At 51.8% G+C, this 16,742-nt stretch overlaps 1 protein-coding gene across 7 annotated transcripts in view; it reads left to right on the top strand.

The window, feature by feature from the left end:
* Positions 1-307: 307 nt before the first annotated feature.
* Positions 308-16,742, top strand: part of C24H1orf159 (chromosome 24 C1orf159 homolog) — a 36,086-nt gene continuing 19,651 nt past the window's right edge. For 2 of the 7 annotated variants that reach the window (XM_030805320.1, XM_030805310.1), the window contains exon 1: positions 308-435. The gene's annotated coding sequence lies outside the window, so the exon portion shown is untranslated. Of the gene's footprint in view, positions 436-464; positions 505-3,994; positions 4,404-5,138; positions 5,521-8,540; positions 8,571-16,742 lie in introns of those variants that run through there. The other 5 variants (XM_030805314.1, XM_030805318.1, XM_030805316.1 and 2 more) reach the window with 5 other exon arrangements.

The raw sequence follows: 16,742 nt of genomic DNA, 5'->3' as shown, positions 1-16,742 counted from the left end.
CGCCCCGGCCGCCCCCAAACGCTCCGCCTCCGCCTAAACCGGCGGAACGCGAAGGACGCCGACGATTGTGCGGTCGCCCGGGAGACCCCGACGACGCCCCGCCCCGTCTCCCGGCAACGCCAAGCTGCCGTCGCGCGAGGAATCCAGGGGAATGTAGTCCCTCCATGTCGGGAGCCCGAGACATGCGCCAGGTCTTCCAGGACTACATTTCCCAGGGCGCTTCGCGCCCCGCCCCGGCACCCCACCCACGGCCTCGCGCGACGGTACCACCAGGTGAGGGCGGCTCTCGCGCGGGCCGCCGGGAGTTGTAGTTTTCTTTGGGAGCTGCGGGGCTGGCGCCGGGGCCGGGGCGGAAGAAAGACTACAAGTCCCAGGGGGCGCGGCGCCACCGCCTGAGGGCGGGGTGTACGAAAGAGAAACCCGGAGGGCGCCGGGGTGAGTGAGGGGCTGGGGGCAGGCGTGAGGGCAGCGGGTGGAGGCGCCGGGGTCCGTCTTGGCGGCCGGGTAGGCGCAGGGAGTGCGAGAGGCAGACAAAGGTCGGCGGCTCCGGCCCGGCCCGAGGGACGCCCCCTGCGCGTCCCCCATCGTGCGGCGCGCGGAGGAGCCGCCAGCGCCTGGGCCCACGTCCTCGTCGCCGCCTCCCAGCGAGCCTTGCCGCGTCCTGTGGGGGAAAGGCGCCCGGGCTGAGCGGGACGCCTGGGGAGGGGAAGGGGCTTCTGAGGAGGGAAGGGGGACCCCGGGGAGGGGCGGGGAGGGGGTCCCTAAGGAGGGGAGGGGGTTCCCGGGGCGGGGAGGGGGGTCCCTGGGGAGGGCAGGGGTTCCCGGGGCAGGGGAGGGGGTTCCCGGGGAGGAAGGGGGTCCCTGAGGAGGGGAGGGGGTTCCCGGGGCAGGGAGGGGGTTCCTGGGGAGGGGATGGGACGGGCGCCCGGGGGAAGAAAGGGGGCGCGCTCGTCTCGCCTTCCCCGCAGCCGGGAATGGGGGCCCCGGCGCGGTCCCCGGTGTCCTAGAAGTCGGCCAGGATTCAGGTCTTTTTCCTGCGAGGCTTTAGGATTTGTTTTTGTCCGTTTGTCACCTGGAGTAGCCGAGGGCTAGTCGGGGTGCAGTTTTTCAGGAGCGCGTTGTTCCGGTGGCAGATGTTCCGGAGTCGATGATTGAGTTTAGGTGTAATTTAAGCCCAGGTGTTCGGGTGCATTTCTTACCGCGTTTCAAAGCAAACGCGGCTTCTTCCCCGGGAAACTACATTGTGAATGAATTCTTAGCCACCTCGTCCTGTTAAATTTCAGGATGTCAAACTTGGCCCCCTTTTTTTTGGTTTTCGTTTTTCTTAGTATTACCACAGTGTGCAGAGAAGGCAGAGCTGCGTCTTCCTCTTTTATTTTTCCGTGAGTTACTGGGGTGCAGGTGGTTACATGGGTAAGCTCTTTAGTGGTGATTTGTGAGATTTTGGTGCTCCCATCACCCGAGCAGTACGCACTGCACCCTATTTGTAGCTTTTTATCCTTCTCCCCCTCCCACCCTTCCCTCCGAGTCCCCAGAGTCCATTGTATCGTCCTTAGGCGTCTTCCTGTTTCCTGATGGCTTAACCTGCGAAACCCTCCCAGAGGGAGCCGGCTCTGAGCCCCGGAGTAGGGGCGGCCGCCTGCAATGTTCAGTGATGCTCCCGATTACTCAGGTTTATGTTCCCCATTTGCATTCAGCCAGGATCCATCATGGCCACGTTGTTTTTAACATACATGTTTATGAATTATACAGAAACGTTCTTTTCCTGACACACATCCCGCCCCCAGTACTCCTCCTAAAAGCCGGTCAGGCAGGTGTCTCCACGCGCAGTCACCTCAGCCCTGGGGCCCACAGGCAGCATCCCGGGAACCCCTGAGATACCTCCCAGCCCCTCCCTGCCTTGCGGCTGCTCTCCACCTGAGCTCTGACTTACTGGGTAGCTCATTTAAAGAACAGCTAGCACTGTGGGTGCTGGGGTGGGAGATCGCTTGAGACCAGTCTGTGCAACATAGGGAGACCTCGTCTCCATAAAAAATAAAAAATATTATCCAGGCATGGGGGCAAGCGCCTGTGGCCCGTTACAGTCGGTAGCTAGTCAGACATGAGCAGGGCAGAAGAGGGGCCCCCCTCTACCAGGGACATTTGGCTGGTAAGAGAAGGTGTCCCTGGCTGGGCGCGGTGGCTTACACCTGTAATCCCAGCACTTTGCAAGGCTTGGGGAGGGGCGGGCGGATCACAAGGCCAGGATTTCGAGACCAGCCTGGCCAATATGGTGAAACCCCGTCTCTAATAAAAATACAAAAATTAGCCGGGCGTGGTGGCGGGCGCCTGTAGTCCCAGCTACTCAGGAGGCTGAGGCAGGAGAATCGCTTGAACTCGGGAGGCAGAGGTTTCAGTGAGCCGAGATGGCGCCACTGCACTGCAGCCTGGGTGACAGAGCGAGACTCCATCTCAAAAAAAAAAAAGGCCTTGAGGGAGCGTGCGCACAACTGCAGTAAACTGCGCATGCTCCCTCCCAAGTGCCCGCGGCCGCTGTGCATGTGGATGGCCCACCCCGAGGGAAGAATCGGGAGAAGTGACACCCCGGAAGCCTCCATCGTGGAAGACCCTAAGTCAAAGGTCAAACTGCCCACTTGATCTCTCAGGTCTCCCGCCTGGCCTTCTTCCAAGGGTGCTTTACTTCCTTTTATCCCTGCTCTAAAGCTTCTTCATAAACGGTTGCTCCTGCTCTAAGGTCTCTTCTGCCTCCTGCCCGCCCATCAAACGCTTCTGAGGAGGGAAGAATTGAGGTTCATTGCTGCTATCGTGCTTTGGTGTCAGAAGTGCAGAAGTGGGACATGTTCTGCCAGCTACTCGAGGGACTGAGGCAGGAGGATCACTTCAGCCCCGGAGGTGGAGACTGCAGTGAGCCGAGATCACAACGATGCACTCCAGCCTGTTTCACAAAGAAAAGAAAGAGCCACCTCTTCTCACCACTCTGGCTGCGGGTTGTGTGTGCCGAGGTGGAGCATGGAGCTCAGGTGAGCCTGCAGAGCTCTGTTACCGGCAGAATGTGTCTGAGTTTCGGCACCAAAGTATGTCAGCGGCGGCCTGGATTCTCGCTGCCTCAGAAGAAAGAATTCGACGGAAGGACATGAGGCCAGAGGAGAGACTGAGGCAAGTTTTTTTTTTTTTTTTTTTTTTTTTTGAGACGGAGTCTCTGTCTGTTGCCCAGGCTGGAGTGCAGTGGCACGATCTCGGCTCACTGCAAGCTCTGTCTCCCGGGTTCACGTCATTCTCCTGCCTCAGCCTCCCGAGTAGCTAGGACTACAGGCGCCCACCACCACGCCCGGCTAATTTTTTGTATTTTTAGTAGAGACGGGGTTTTTCCATTTTGGTCAGGCTGGTCTCCAACTCCCAACCTCAGATAATCTGCCCGCCTTGGCCTCCCAAAGTGCTGGGATTACAGGCTGGGATTACAGCCACCGCGCCCGGCCGACTGAGGCAAGTTTTAGAGCAGGAGTGAAAGTTGATGAAGAAGCTTTAGAGCAGGAAGGAAAGGAAGTACCCTTGGAGGAGGGCCAGGCGGGCGACGTGAGAGATCAGGTGTGCGGTTTCACCTTTTGACTTGGGGTTTTATAGGCTGGCAGGCTTCTGGGGTCTTGCACCCCTTCTCCCCTGATCCTTCCTTGGCGTGGGCTGTGCACCCACGCTGCAGCCTGCTGGCACTTGGGCAGGAGCATGCGCTGTGTGTTCACTGGAGGGAGGGAACCTGCACCATGTGTTCACTGGAGGGAGCCTGCGATGTGTGTTCACTGGAGGGAGGGAGCCTGCGCTGTGTGTTCACTGGAGGGAGGGAGCCTGCGCTGTGTGTTCACTGGAGGGAGCCTGCGATGTGTGTTCACTGGAGGGAGCCTGCGATGTGTGTTCACTGGAGGGAGGGAGCCTGCCCTGTATGTTCACTGGAGGGAGGGAGCTTGCGCTGTATGGTCACTGGAGGGAGGGAGCATGCGCTGTATGTTCACTGGAGGGAGGGAGCATGCGCCGTGTGTTCACTGGAGTAGTGCGCATGCTTACCTGAGGCATTCTTCCCTTACGGGTCAAACTTCTCTAGGAGGTCACAGACCAGTTACCTGCCGCCATTTTGCCTCTCGGTGCACACGCTTGAGCCAACTCGCCCAGTTCTTGAGATCGTATTAGGAAGCTGCCAATCACCTAGTTTCATGTGTTTTCTAGCTATTGGGAGTCTGTCTTTCCCTGGCGCTGGCTGAAACCAGTTCTTTTAGAGAGACAGTTAACAGCCACCTGACCATCACCTGATGGTGGCCTGACATTCCTGGTTGGGGGTGGGCCCGATCCTGCCCTGCTAACCTCTGCTGAGCCACCTACGGCAACCGCCCGACTCCGGTGTGCTGAGCCCACGGGTAGGTTGGGGCAGTGTCTACTGTGCACGTCAACAGAGGCGGATGTCTCCTTTACACCCCATCAAGGGATTTGCGGTATTTGTTTTCTATCAAAGTACGAGAGGAGATCTTTAGATAGAGAGGCCTGTGTTTAAGGCTCCCAGACAGTTCTTATTGGGCCCTTAAAGCTACGTTTCACATTGGCTTCCTTTGCTTGCTATGAAGATGACCAGCATTAGCTACAGGGATGCAGTGGAAGCTCCAGCTGGCCCTTGGTGCTGTGTTTACCGAGGTTCGGCAGTGTGAGAAACCTGCCAATGAGCCCTCCTGCCTCCCCTTTTCAGTTACTGCTGCCTGGGCGGCCGGAGTTACGGTGAGCGTGGGTGTGGTCTACCCACTGCCCCAGCCGGTGGTTGCTTTTGCGGGGTTGTTTTGCAAGATGTTACTTATTTAAAATCACAGTGACCTGAGGCATTTTTTTCATTGAAACCAATTCTTTGTTGTTGCTGTTGTTGAGACGGGGTCTGGCTCTGTCGCCCAGGTAGAGTGCGGTGGTGCCATCATGGCTCACTGTAGCCTTAACCTCCCGGGCTCAAGAGATTCTTTAACCTCAGCCTCCCAAATAGCTGGGACCACAGGTATGTGTCACCAAGCCCAGCTCTTTTTTTTTTTGATAGAGATGAGATCTCTGTTGTCCAGGCTGGTTTTGAACTCCTGGGCTCAAGCGATCCTCCCACCTTGGCCTCCCAAAATGATGGGATTACAGGCCTGAGCCTCCACACCTGCCCTGAAACCAGTTCTTCTAAGGGAAAATAAGAGTGGTGAAAGAGTGTATAGCACAATTTAAATTCTCACTAAATTTTTCATTGCCTTGTAGAAATTTTCATCCCATTATTTAGCTTTTTGGCTCCAACGAGATTCTCAAAATAGAAAATGCATTTATTTAGTTACTGAGGCATAATTTACATGGAGCGAAACACACAGAGCTTGTGTCCAGTTCAATTGTTTTGACAAAGGATTCACCAGACGCCTGTCGTGATGTAGAATGTGCCTGTGATCTGTGGAGATCACCTCACAGGCTGTTCCAACGCCCGCCTGCCATGCCGGACAGGAGCGTTGCTATGATTTTACCGACACTGTGAGTGTTAGGGGTCACACGTGCAGGCGGTTTTGCATCTGCCACAGCTCACGCAGAGAACTGTTTTTGAGCTTCCTCTGAGGCGCTGCACGAGGCGTGGGTGTGGGATGCGCTGTTGCGTGCTTGTCATCTCTGAGGGCGTGCGGGTGGGTTTCCCGTGTCTGAAGACCTTGGGCCTATTTTTGTGCACGTGTTTGGCGGGCATGTGTTGTTTCTCTTGGGAACGTGCCGGGGGGAGGGCGGCATCCCAGGTGTGGGAGTCCCATTGGTTCCGTGTGTCCCCATAGGCGAGAGGCCGAGGGCCGTTTGGTCGTGGAGGCTTTAGTTTGCATTTCCCCGACGCTCACCCGTGTCGGGCACCGTCCACTCGTCTGTTGCCATTCGCACATGTTTTCTGAGTGTTCGAGGACATCTTTTGCCCATTTTTTTGATGACCAGATTGTGAAAGTCCTTTATATATTCCATATTCAGGTCTTTTGTCTGGTACGTGTACTGTGACTATCTCCCATTCTTTGATTTGCCTATTAATTTTATTACTGATGTTATAAACTAAGAATAAAATCCTAAGTCCCCAGCCGACTGAACGAGCTCCCTCTTGGCCAAGGGGACCCCAGAGAAACCTTAAAAATTGAGTTTCCGGCCATAAAAGGATGGGAGGTTGGACACACCTGGTTATACTCCCACCCTTTTTCGGTTTAGACACAACTGACCAACATTAATGTTAAAGTGGAGATTACAAGACTGACAGACTCTGGCAGTAAGACGCCGAGTTATAATCAGGACCTAAGGCCGTGCCAGGCCGGGGTTAAGTCACACACCCCTACAGTTAAAGAATAAGGCTTGGGTTTTCCTTTTCTCTAGCAGTTAAGCAGGCACTGGCCTGAGAAGCGGTATGGAAACGGTGATGGCTTGCTGCCAGGCACTAACTGACCCCCCGTTTCACGGCCATAACTACAGCGTCACTTTCCATAACTTCCTCCTGATAAGACACTGCTGACCACGGACTGGTTCTGCTGGTCTATGGAGGACGTGACTGCAGTGACTCCCAGGTCCCGCCTCACCTTGGGCCATATAGCGCCTAGTTGTCATACATGTAAATGTGAAGTCTCACCTCTCAGTGAACGTGGGTCCTGCGTTACATGCATGTTTATCCAGTACACATGCATTAAGACAGGAGAGAGGAGTGCTTGAGCCCAGGAGTTCGAGACCAGCCTGGGAAACATAGCAAGACACCCTTTTTACCAAAAAATAAAAATAAAATTAGCCTGATGTGGTGGCAGGCATGTAGTCCTAGCTACTTGGGAGGCTGAGGTGGGAGAGTTGCTTGAGCCCAGGAGTTCAAGATGGCAGTGAGCTACGATTGCACCACTGCACTCCAGCCTGGGCAACAGAGCAAACCCCTGTCTCTAAAAGAAAGAAAGAAATTTTAAAAAGGAGGAAAGGAAAAGAAAGAGAAGAGGAAAGGAAAAAGGAAAGGAAACTGTTTCCATTAAACACTAACTCTGCATTCCTCCCTGCCCCCCAGCCCCTGGCAACCACCATTGTCTCTTCTGTCTCTATGAATTCGACAACCCTGGGAACCTCATGAGTAGAATCATAGGGTATCTGTCCTATTGTGATGAGCTGCTTTCACTTACCATAGTGGTTTCAAGGTTCATCCCTGTTGTAGCATGCGCCCAAAGTTTCTTTTCAGGACTGTAGAATATTCCATGGTCTGTATAGACCACCTTTTGTTTATCAATTCATCTGTGGGTGGACACTTGCTCCCACCTTTTGGCTGTGGTGAACAGTGCTGCTAAGACATGGTGTCTGTGGTGAACCGTGCTGCTGCAGACAATGGTGTCTGTGGTGAACCGTGCTGCTACAGACGTGGTGTCCGTGGTGACAGACGTGGCATCCGTGGTGAACGGTGCTGCTAAGACATGGTGTCCATGGTGAACGGTGCTGCTGCAGAGGTGGTGTCTGTGGCGAACAGTGCTGCTGCAGAGGTGGCGTCCGTGGCGAACAGTGCTGCTGCAGAGGTGGCGTCCGTGGCGAACGGTGCTGCTGCAGGGTGGCGTGGCGACGGTGCTGCGGGGTGGCGTCCGTGGCGAACGGTGCTGCTGCAGGGTGGCGTCCGTGGCGAACGGTGCTGCTGCAGGGGTGGCGTCCGTGGCGAACGGTGCTGCTGCAGGGGTGGCGTCCGTGGCGAACGGTGCTGCTGCAGGGGTGGCGTCCGTGGCGAACGGTGCTGCTGCAGGGGTGGCGTCCGTGGCGAACGGTGCTGCTGCAGGGGTGGCGTCCGTGGCGAACGGTGCTGCTGCAGGGGTGGCGTCCGTGGCGAACGGTGCTGCTGCAGGGTGGCGTCCGTGGCGAACGGTGCTGCTGCAGGGGTGGCGTCCGTGGCGAACGGTGCTGCTGCAGGGGTGGCGTCCGTGGCGAACGGTGCTGCTGCAGGGTGGCGTCCGTGGCGAACGGTGCTGCTGCAGAGGTGGTGTCCGTGGTGAACGGTGCTGCTGCATACGTGGCGGCCGTGGTGAACGGTGCTGCTGCAGAGGTGGCGTCCGTGGTGAACGGTGCTGCTGCATACGTGGCGGCCGTGGTGAACGGTGCTGCTGCAGACGTGGTGGCCGTGGTGAACTGTGCTGCTAAAACATGGTGGCTGTGGTGAACGGTGCTGCTACAGACGTGGTGGCTCTGGTGAACTGTGCTGCTAAGACATGGCGACTGTGGTGAACAGTGCTGCTAATGTGTCTAGAATTGGTGGGTTCTCGGTCTCACTGACTTCAAGAATGAAGCTGCAGACCCTCGCAGTGAGTGTTACAGTTCTTAAAGATGGCGTGTCTGGCATTTGTTCCTTCTGATGTTCGGATGTGTTCGGAGTTTCTTCCTTCTGGTGGGTTCGTGGTCTCGCTGGCTTCAGGAGTGAAGCTGCAGACCTTCGCAGTGAGTGTTACAGCTTTTAAGGCGGCATGTCTGGAGTTGTTCGTTCCTCCCGTCCAGAGTTGTTCATTCCTCCTGGTGGGCTCATGGTCTTGCTGGCCTCAGGAGTGAAGCTGCAGAACTTTGCGGTAAGTGTTACAGCTCATAAAGGCAGTGCAAACCCAAAGAGTGAGCAGCAGCAAGATTTGTTGCAAAGAGCGAAAGAACAAAGCTTCCACAGTGCAGAAGGGGATCCAAGCGGGTTGCTGCTGCTGGCTCAGGCAGCCTGCTTTTATTCCCTTATCTGACCCCGCACACATCCTGCTGATAGGCCTATTTTATAGAGGGCTGATTGGTCCATTTTACAGAGAGCTGATTGGTCCGTTTTGACAGGGTGCTGATTGTTGTGTTTACAATCCCTGAGCTAGACACAGAGTGATATTTACAATCCTCTAGCTAGACATAAAAGTTCTCCAAGTCCCCACTAGATTAACTAGACACAGAGCAGCAATTGGTGCGTTTACAAACCTTGAGCTAGACACAGAGTGCTGATTGGTGTATTTACAATCCTTTAGCTAGACATAAAGGTTCTCCAAGTCCCCACCAGATTAGCTAGATACAGAATGCTGATTGATGCATCCACAAACCTTGAGCTAGACACGGAGTGCTGATTGGTGCATTTACAATCCTTTAGCTAGACATAAAGGTTCTCCAAGTCCCCACCAGATTAGCTAGATACAGAGTGCTGATTGGTGCATCCACAAACCCTGAGCTAGACACGGAGTGCTGATTGGTGCATTTACAATCCTTTAGCTAGACATAAAGGTTCTCCAAGTCCCCACCAGATTAGCTAGATACAGAGTGCTGATTGGTACATCCACAAACCCTGAGCTAGACACGGAGTGCTGATTGGTGCATTTACAATCCTCCAGCTAGATATAAAAGTTCTCCAAGTCCTCACCCGACTCAGGAGTCCAGCTGGCTTTGCCTGGTGGACCCCGCGTGGGGTGGTGGGCGGAGCTGCCCACCATTTCGTGCCGTGGGCCCGCACTCCTCACCCCTTGGGCTATCGATGGGATCAGGCGCCACAGAGCAGGGGGTGTCGCCCTTCAGGGAGGCTCCGGCCGCGTGGGAGCCCACTGGCGGGGGGAGTGGGAGCACCTCGGGTATGGCGGGCTGCCAAGCCCTGGCCCACGGGGAGGTGGCTGAGGCCCGGGGAGAATTTGAGCCTGGTGCGGGCAGGCTGGCAGTGCTGGGGGACCCTCCGCAGCTGCTGGCTCAGGTGCTAAGCCCCTCACTGCCCAGAGCCGGGGGTGCCGGCAGGTGCCCCGAGTGTGGGGCCTGCTGAGCCCGCACCCACCCAGAACTTGTGCTGGCCCGTGAGTGCCGCACACAGCCCCGGTTCCCGCCTGCAGCTCTCCCTCCACACTTCCCTGCAAGCAGAGGGACCCGGCTCCGGCCTCGGCCAGCCCAGAGAGGGGCTCCCACAGTGCAGTGGCGGGCTGGAGGGCTCCTCAAGTGTGGCTGGAGTGGATGCCGAGGCCGAGGAGGTGCTGAGAGCGAGCGAGGGCTGCTAGCACCTTGTCACCTCTCACTAAGACATGGTGGTTATGGTGAACAATACTGCTAAGATATGGTTGTACAAATGTCTCTTGGAGTCCTGGTTTTCAGTTCTTTGGGGTGTAGAACCACAAGTAAAGTTGCTGGGTCATAGAGTAATACTGTGTTTAATTTTGTGTGTGTGTGTTTAGTTTTTTGAGAAACTGACATACCATTTTTCACACCATTTTATATTCTCAGCAGCGTGCACAAGGGTTCCATTCTCTCCTCATGCTTTTGCCAATATTTATTTCCGTTTTTTTGGTAATAGCCATTCTAGTGGGTGTGGAGTAGTAGTTCATTTTGATTTTGATTTGCATTTCCCTAATAATTAGTGACGTTAATTGATACTTTTTAATTGAAGTATTTAACCATTTGTATTTAATGTAGGCGTTAGAGTGTTTCGGTTGGAGTCTACCACCTTTATGTTTGATTTCTGGTTTTCCACCTGCTTTTCCCTGCTCCTCTTTTCCTTCCTTTTTTGTAGATAAATCAAATTGTTTTTTTAATTCAATTTTATCTCCTCTACTGACTTTTTAGTTCTGCCTCTTTGTGTTGTTTTTTAAGTTGTTCCTCTGGAGATTAAATATGCACATTTAACTTACTGTGATCTGTCTTTAAAAATATTCCTGTACTTCACAGAACCTTAGCGAGCAGACTCCAGTTACACTCTGTTGCTCTCGTCGGCATACATTTCACTTCTACGTATGCTAGAAAATTCTACAGCACACTTATTATTATTTATTTATTTATTTATTTTTGAGACGGAGTCTCGCTCTGTCGCCCAGGCTGGAGTGCAGTGGCGCGATCTCAGCTCACTGCAACCTCCACCTTCCTGGGTTCACGCCATTCTCCTGCTTCAGCCTCCCAAGTAGCTGGGACTACAAGCACCCGCCACCACGCCCGGCTAATTTTTCTGTATTTTTAGTAGAGACGGGGTTTCACCATGTTAGCCAGGATGGTCTTGCTCTCCTGACCTTGTAATCAGCCCGCCTTGGCCTCCCAAAGTGCTGGGATTACAAGCGTGAGCCATCATGCCCGGCCCACACTTACTATTTTTACTTTAGTCAATAGTCTTAATATTTAAGAGTATATTATTTTTTAAATCCAATGCCTTTACTTTTTATTTTTTATTTTTTGAGATGGGGTCTTGCTCTGTCATCCAGGCTGGGGTGGGGTGGCGCGATCTCGGCTCACTGCAGCCTCAACCTCCTGGACTCAAGTGATCCCACCTCCCTCCCAAGTAGCTGGGATCACAGGCATGGGCCACCATGCCCGGCTGATTTCTGTAAGGGGTTTCGCTGTGTTGCCCAGGCCGGTTTTAAAACTCCTGCCCTCAAGCGATCCTCTAGCCTCAGCCTTCCAAAGTGCTGGGATTACAGGCGTGAGCCACTGCTCCTGGCCTTTACTTCTTAAATTGAGAATTTCTATAAAATTTTATGGTAGTTGGCCAGACATGCTGAACATATTTGTTGAATGTTGCAGTTGAAAACCGTCAGACACCAGTTTATTCTGGAGCCAGAGGGCCTGGCCTGGGCCTAACCCTGCCACCTACTCACCGTGTGGTCTTACGCAAGTCTTTTCCTCATCTTTAAAGTGGGGCGATAAGAGGCATCGTTGACATTGGTGAAGTCAGTTTGTGTGTATAAATCCCTCTGCGTGGTGTCTGGCATGTGGCAAGTGCTCTGTAAGTGTTGATTGTTGCTGTTGTTGGACAGTGAACAGGTTTACATCCCTTGGAGACCCAGGATCTGTGGCACAAAAAGATATCTTTTCAGTCCATGTTCTCCAAGTTCTCTGCTGCCAAAGCTTTTTTTTTTTCCCCCCTTTGAGACAGGGCCTTGCTCCGTTGCCCAGGCTGGAGAGCAGGTGCATTCCCGGCTCGACCAGCTCGAATGCATCTGCACTTTGGCTTCGAACTCCTGGGCTCAAGCAGTCCTCTTGCATCAGCCTCCCAGATAGCTGATATTCTAGGTGTGAGCCACCATGTCCAGACAGCGCAGGCTTGTTATTGCCCAGAGTTGAGCACCTGGGAAGCAACACCGGCGCCCACCATCTAGAAACTAAAATCGCATTGGTTTCTGGACACAGAAAGCCGTATGATGGGGTTCTACTTCAGTGGGAAAGAATAAACTTCTAACAGAGTGACCCTGCCACGGCACAACCATAACCATGGACAGAGTGTGAAAAACAGCTCCCTGAGGGCCCTGGAGAATGCAAATTTTGGAGGGAAGTTTTGACTTGGAGGAAGCAACCAGCACAGTTTCCTGTTTTTGCATCTTTGCCCTGAGGGCAGCCACAGTCCCCACATGATAGTGTGGGGTGACTAACGCACTGATAGAACGTCCGCTGTCTGGGCCGGGCGCGGTGGCTCACGCCTGTGATCCCAGCACTTTCGGAGGCCGAGGCAGGTGGATCACGAGGTCAGGAGTTTGAGACCAGCCTGGCCAACATGGTGAAACCCCGTCTCTACTAAAAATACAAAAAATCAGCCAGGTGTGGTGGTGGGTGCCTGTAATCCCAGCTACTCATGAGGCCGAGGCAGGAGAATTGCGTGAGCCTGGGAGGCAGAGGCTTCAGTGAGCTGAGATCGCGCCACTGCACTCCAGCCTGGGCAACAGAGCGAGACTCTGTCTCAAAAAAAAAAAAAAAAAGTCTACTGTCTGGCAGGGCAGCTCACTCCTGTAATCCCAGGATTTTGGGAGTCTGAGACGGAGAATTGCTTGAGGCCAGGTGTTCGAGACCAGCCTGGGCAACACAGTCTCTACAAAAGAAAAGAACATTACTTGGGTGTCATGGTGTGCATCTGAGGTCCCAACTATTCAGGAGGCCGGGGTGAGAGGATCGCTGCCACTGCATTCCTACCTGGGCGACAGAGGGAGAATGTGTCTCCAAAAAACGAACAAACAAAAAAGAAAGTACACTATCTTCCTTGTTCCAGGAGCAGGCAGGGGAAGGAGCTAGGCACCAATAGCTCCTCGAAAATGAGAGTAGAAGCCCCAGAAAGAGCCGGAGAGGAGGAGTCCTGTGTGCAGATGCCACTTGTTTCTGGCAAACCCCTGACCCCTGCGTGCACCCCGTGCCATGCAGTGACCTGAGCCTTTGCAGTTAGAATCTAATGAAATTAATTGCCTGCTAAGTAGAAACATTGATTCTCTTCAGAGGAATATCACAGAATCCAGTGTCTCCACAATGTAACGTTTGCAATGTACAGGATACAGTTCAAAATTACTCAGCATATGAAGAGCCAGGAAAATGTGAGCCATTCTCAAAGGGAAAGACAACAGATATCAATTGTGTTATGACCTAGCTGTTGGAATAATCAAAAAAGCACTTTGCAGCAGGTTTAGTGTCTGTGCTCAGTGAAGAAAAGGGAAATGCACGCACAGTAAGCAAAGTGCCGGAAATCTCAGCAGAGGAAGCATGTTTAAATGAGCCAAATGGGAATTTTAGGTCAAACACAAGATCTGGCTGGGCGCGGTGGCTCACGCCTGTAATCCCAACACTTTGGGAGGCTGAGGGCGGATCACCTGAGGTCAGGAGTTCAAGACAAGCCCAACCAACATGGTGAAACCCCGTCTCTACTAAAAATACAAACAACAACAAAAAAAAATTAGCAGGGCTTGGTGGTGGGCTCCTGTAATCCCAGCTACTCGGAAGGCTGAGGCAAAGAATCACTTGAGCCCAGGAGGCAGAGGTTGCAGTGAGCCAAAATCGTGCCACTGCACTCCAGCCTGGGGGACGAGAGCGAAACTCTGTCTCAAAAAAAAAAAAAAATCTGAAATTTTATTTTATTTATTTATTTATTTTTGAGACAGTCCTACTCTGTCACCCAGGCTGGAGTGCAGTGGCACAGTCTCGACTCACTGCAACTTCTGCCTCCCAGGTTCAAGTGATTCTCCTGCCTCAGCCTCCTGAGTAGCTGGGACTACGGCACCCACCACTACGCCCGGCAAATTTTTTTTTTTTTTTTTTTTTTTTCAGTAGACATGGTTTCGCTATGTTGGCCAGGCTTGTCTTGAACTCCTGTCCTCAGGTGATCCACCCACCTCAGTCTCCCAAAGTGCTGGGATTACAGGTGTGAGCCACTGTGCTTGGCCAAGATCTGAAATTTTAAAATTCATTGAATGAACATAATAGAAGGGAAATAACAGAGAAAATTGGCAGAGTCCTCAAAGACAGAGGAATAGAAATCGTCCAAGCTGGAAAAAAAAAAAAGGTGGAAGTGATTGGAGGGAAAAACAAAACCATGAACAGAGCTTCAGGGACCTGTAGGTGATATTGACGAAGTGTCTAAGCCTCAGGGACCTGCAGGTGATATCGACGTGTCTAACACTCGGGTAATTACAGAGGTCCAGGAGAGGAGAGGCACAGTGGACAGAAGTACTTGAAGAAACAGTAACCAGAAACTTTCAAATTTGGTGAAAGACATAAATGTATAGTTTTAAGAATCCCAAACAAGATAAATGTGAATAAAACCACACCTGGACCCATCACTTCAAAACTTTTTTTTTTTTTTTTGAGACAGAGTTTTGCCCTTGTTGCCCAGGCTGGAGTGCAGTGGCGCGATCTCGGCTCACTGCAACCTCTACCTCCCAGGTTCAAGCGATTCTCCTGCCTCAGCCTCCCATGTAGCTGGGATTACAGGTGCCTGCCACCACGCCCGATTAATTTTTGTATTTTTAGTAGATATGGGGTTTCTCCATGTTGGCCAGGCTAGTCTCGAACTCCTGACCACAGGTGATCCCCCTGCCTCGGCCTCCCAAAGTGCTGAGATTACAGGTGTGAGCCACCGCACCCGGCCTGAAAACATTAAAAACTAAAGATTAACTTTAAAAATCTTGAAAGCAGCCAGAGAAAAACAACAGATCACACACAGCACAGCACTGTGAAGACTGAGCTGATAAACTGTGAGCCGACAGACCGTGAGCTGACAGACCCTGAGCTGACAGACCGTGAGCTGACAGACCGTGAGCTGATAGACCGTGAGCCGATAGACCGTGAGCCGACAGACCGTGAGCTGATAGACTGTGAGCCGACAGACCGTGAGCTGATAGACCGTGAGCTGATAGACCATGAGCTGATAGACCGTGAGCCAATAGACTGAGTCTGTGAGATAACTATAACTATATTATTAACATACCTACATCTACCCATAACGATAATTAAATATTAACATCTACCCATAATGATAATTACATTAAATATTAACATACCTACATCTACCCATAATGATAATTATATTAAATATTAATGAACTAAACTCTCCAGTTAAAAGGCAGAGATTGCTAAAATGGACAAATTAGCAAGATTTACTACACGCTGTCTACAAAAGATGTGCTGTGGTGTGTGTGTATGTCTGTCTGTATTTTTGTTTTTAAGAGATGGGGTCTTGCCCTTTTGCCCAAGGTGAAGTCCAGTGCTGCTTAAACTCCTGGGCTCAAGTGATCCTCCTGCCTCTGTCTCCAGAATAGCTGGGATTAGGGGCATGTGCCATCACACCCAGCTAAAAGATGCACTTTAAATATGAAAAACACAAGTAGTCTGAAAGTGACTGCGAAAACCACACACACACACACACACATATATCAGTGAGCATAAGAAGGCTGGAGTGGCTTTTTTTTTTTTTTTTTTTTTTTTGAGATGAGTCTTGCTCTGTCTCCAAGACTGGAGTACAATGGCATGATCTTGGCTCACTGCTACCTCCACCTCCTGGGTTCAAGTGATCCTCCCACTTCAGCCTCCGGAGTAGCTGGGACAACAGGCATGCACCACTTTACCCAGCTCATTTTTGTATGTTTAGTAGAGATGGGGATTCACCACATTGGCCAGGCTGGTCTTGAACCCCTGACCTCAAATGATCTGCCTGCCTTGGCCTCCCAAATTGCTGGGATTACAGGCATGAGCCACCACACCCAGCTGGGAGAGGCTATATTTATGTAATATTAAATCAGTTTCAAGATATGGAGTTATTACCAAAGGGAAAGCAGGGGAGGGAAGACATCAATTATGAATGTGCCTACTAACACAGCCTCAAAATACCGGAAGCAAAACCAACAGAATTAAAGGGAGAAATAGACAACCCACAATCATAGTCAGAGATTTTAACCTCTCTCTCTCCAATTCTTAGAGCAATAGACCAAAAACATCAATAGACAACCCACAATCGTAGGAGATTTTAACCTCTCTCCCTCCGATTCTTAGAACAATAGACCAAAAACATCAATAGACAACCCACAATCATAGTAGGAAATTTTTACCTCTCGCTCCGATTCTTAGAACAATAGACCAAAAACATCGATAGACAACCCACAATCGTAGGAGATTTTAACCTCTCTCCCTCCGATTCTTAGAACAATAGACCAAAAACATCAATAGACACCCACAATCATAGTAGGAAATTTTACCTCTCGCTCCGATTCTTAGAACAATAGACCAAAAACATCAATAGACAACCCAAAATCATAGTCGGAGATTTTAACCTCTCTCTCCAATTCTTACAGCAGTAGACCAGAAACATCAATAGACAACCCACAATCATAATCGGAGATTTTAACCTCTCTCTCTCTGATTCTTAGAGCAATAGACCAGAAACATCAATAGACAACCACAATCATAGGAGATTTTAACCTCTCTCTCCAATTCTTAGAACAATAGACCAAAAACATCAATAGACAACTCACAATCATAGTCGGAGATTTTAACCTCTCTCTCTCTGATTC

This window comes from Nomascus leucogenys, chromosome 24, assembly GCF_006542625.1.
Source record: "Nomascus leucogenys isolate Asia chromosome 24, Asia_NLE_v1, whole genome shotgun sequence".
NCBI lineage: Eukaryota > Metazoa > Chordata > Mammalia > Primates > Hylobatidae > Nomascus > Nomascus leucogenys.
This window is presented reverse-complemented; position numbering and strand designations above follow the sequence as displayed.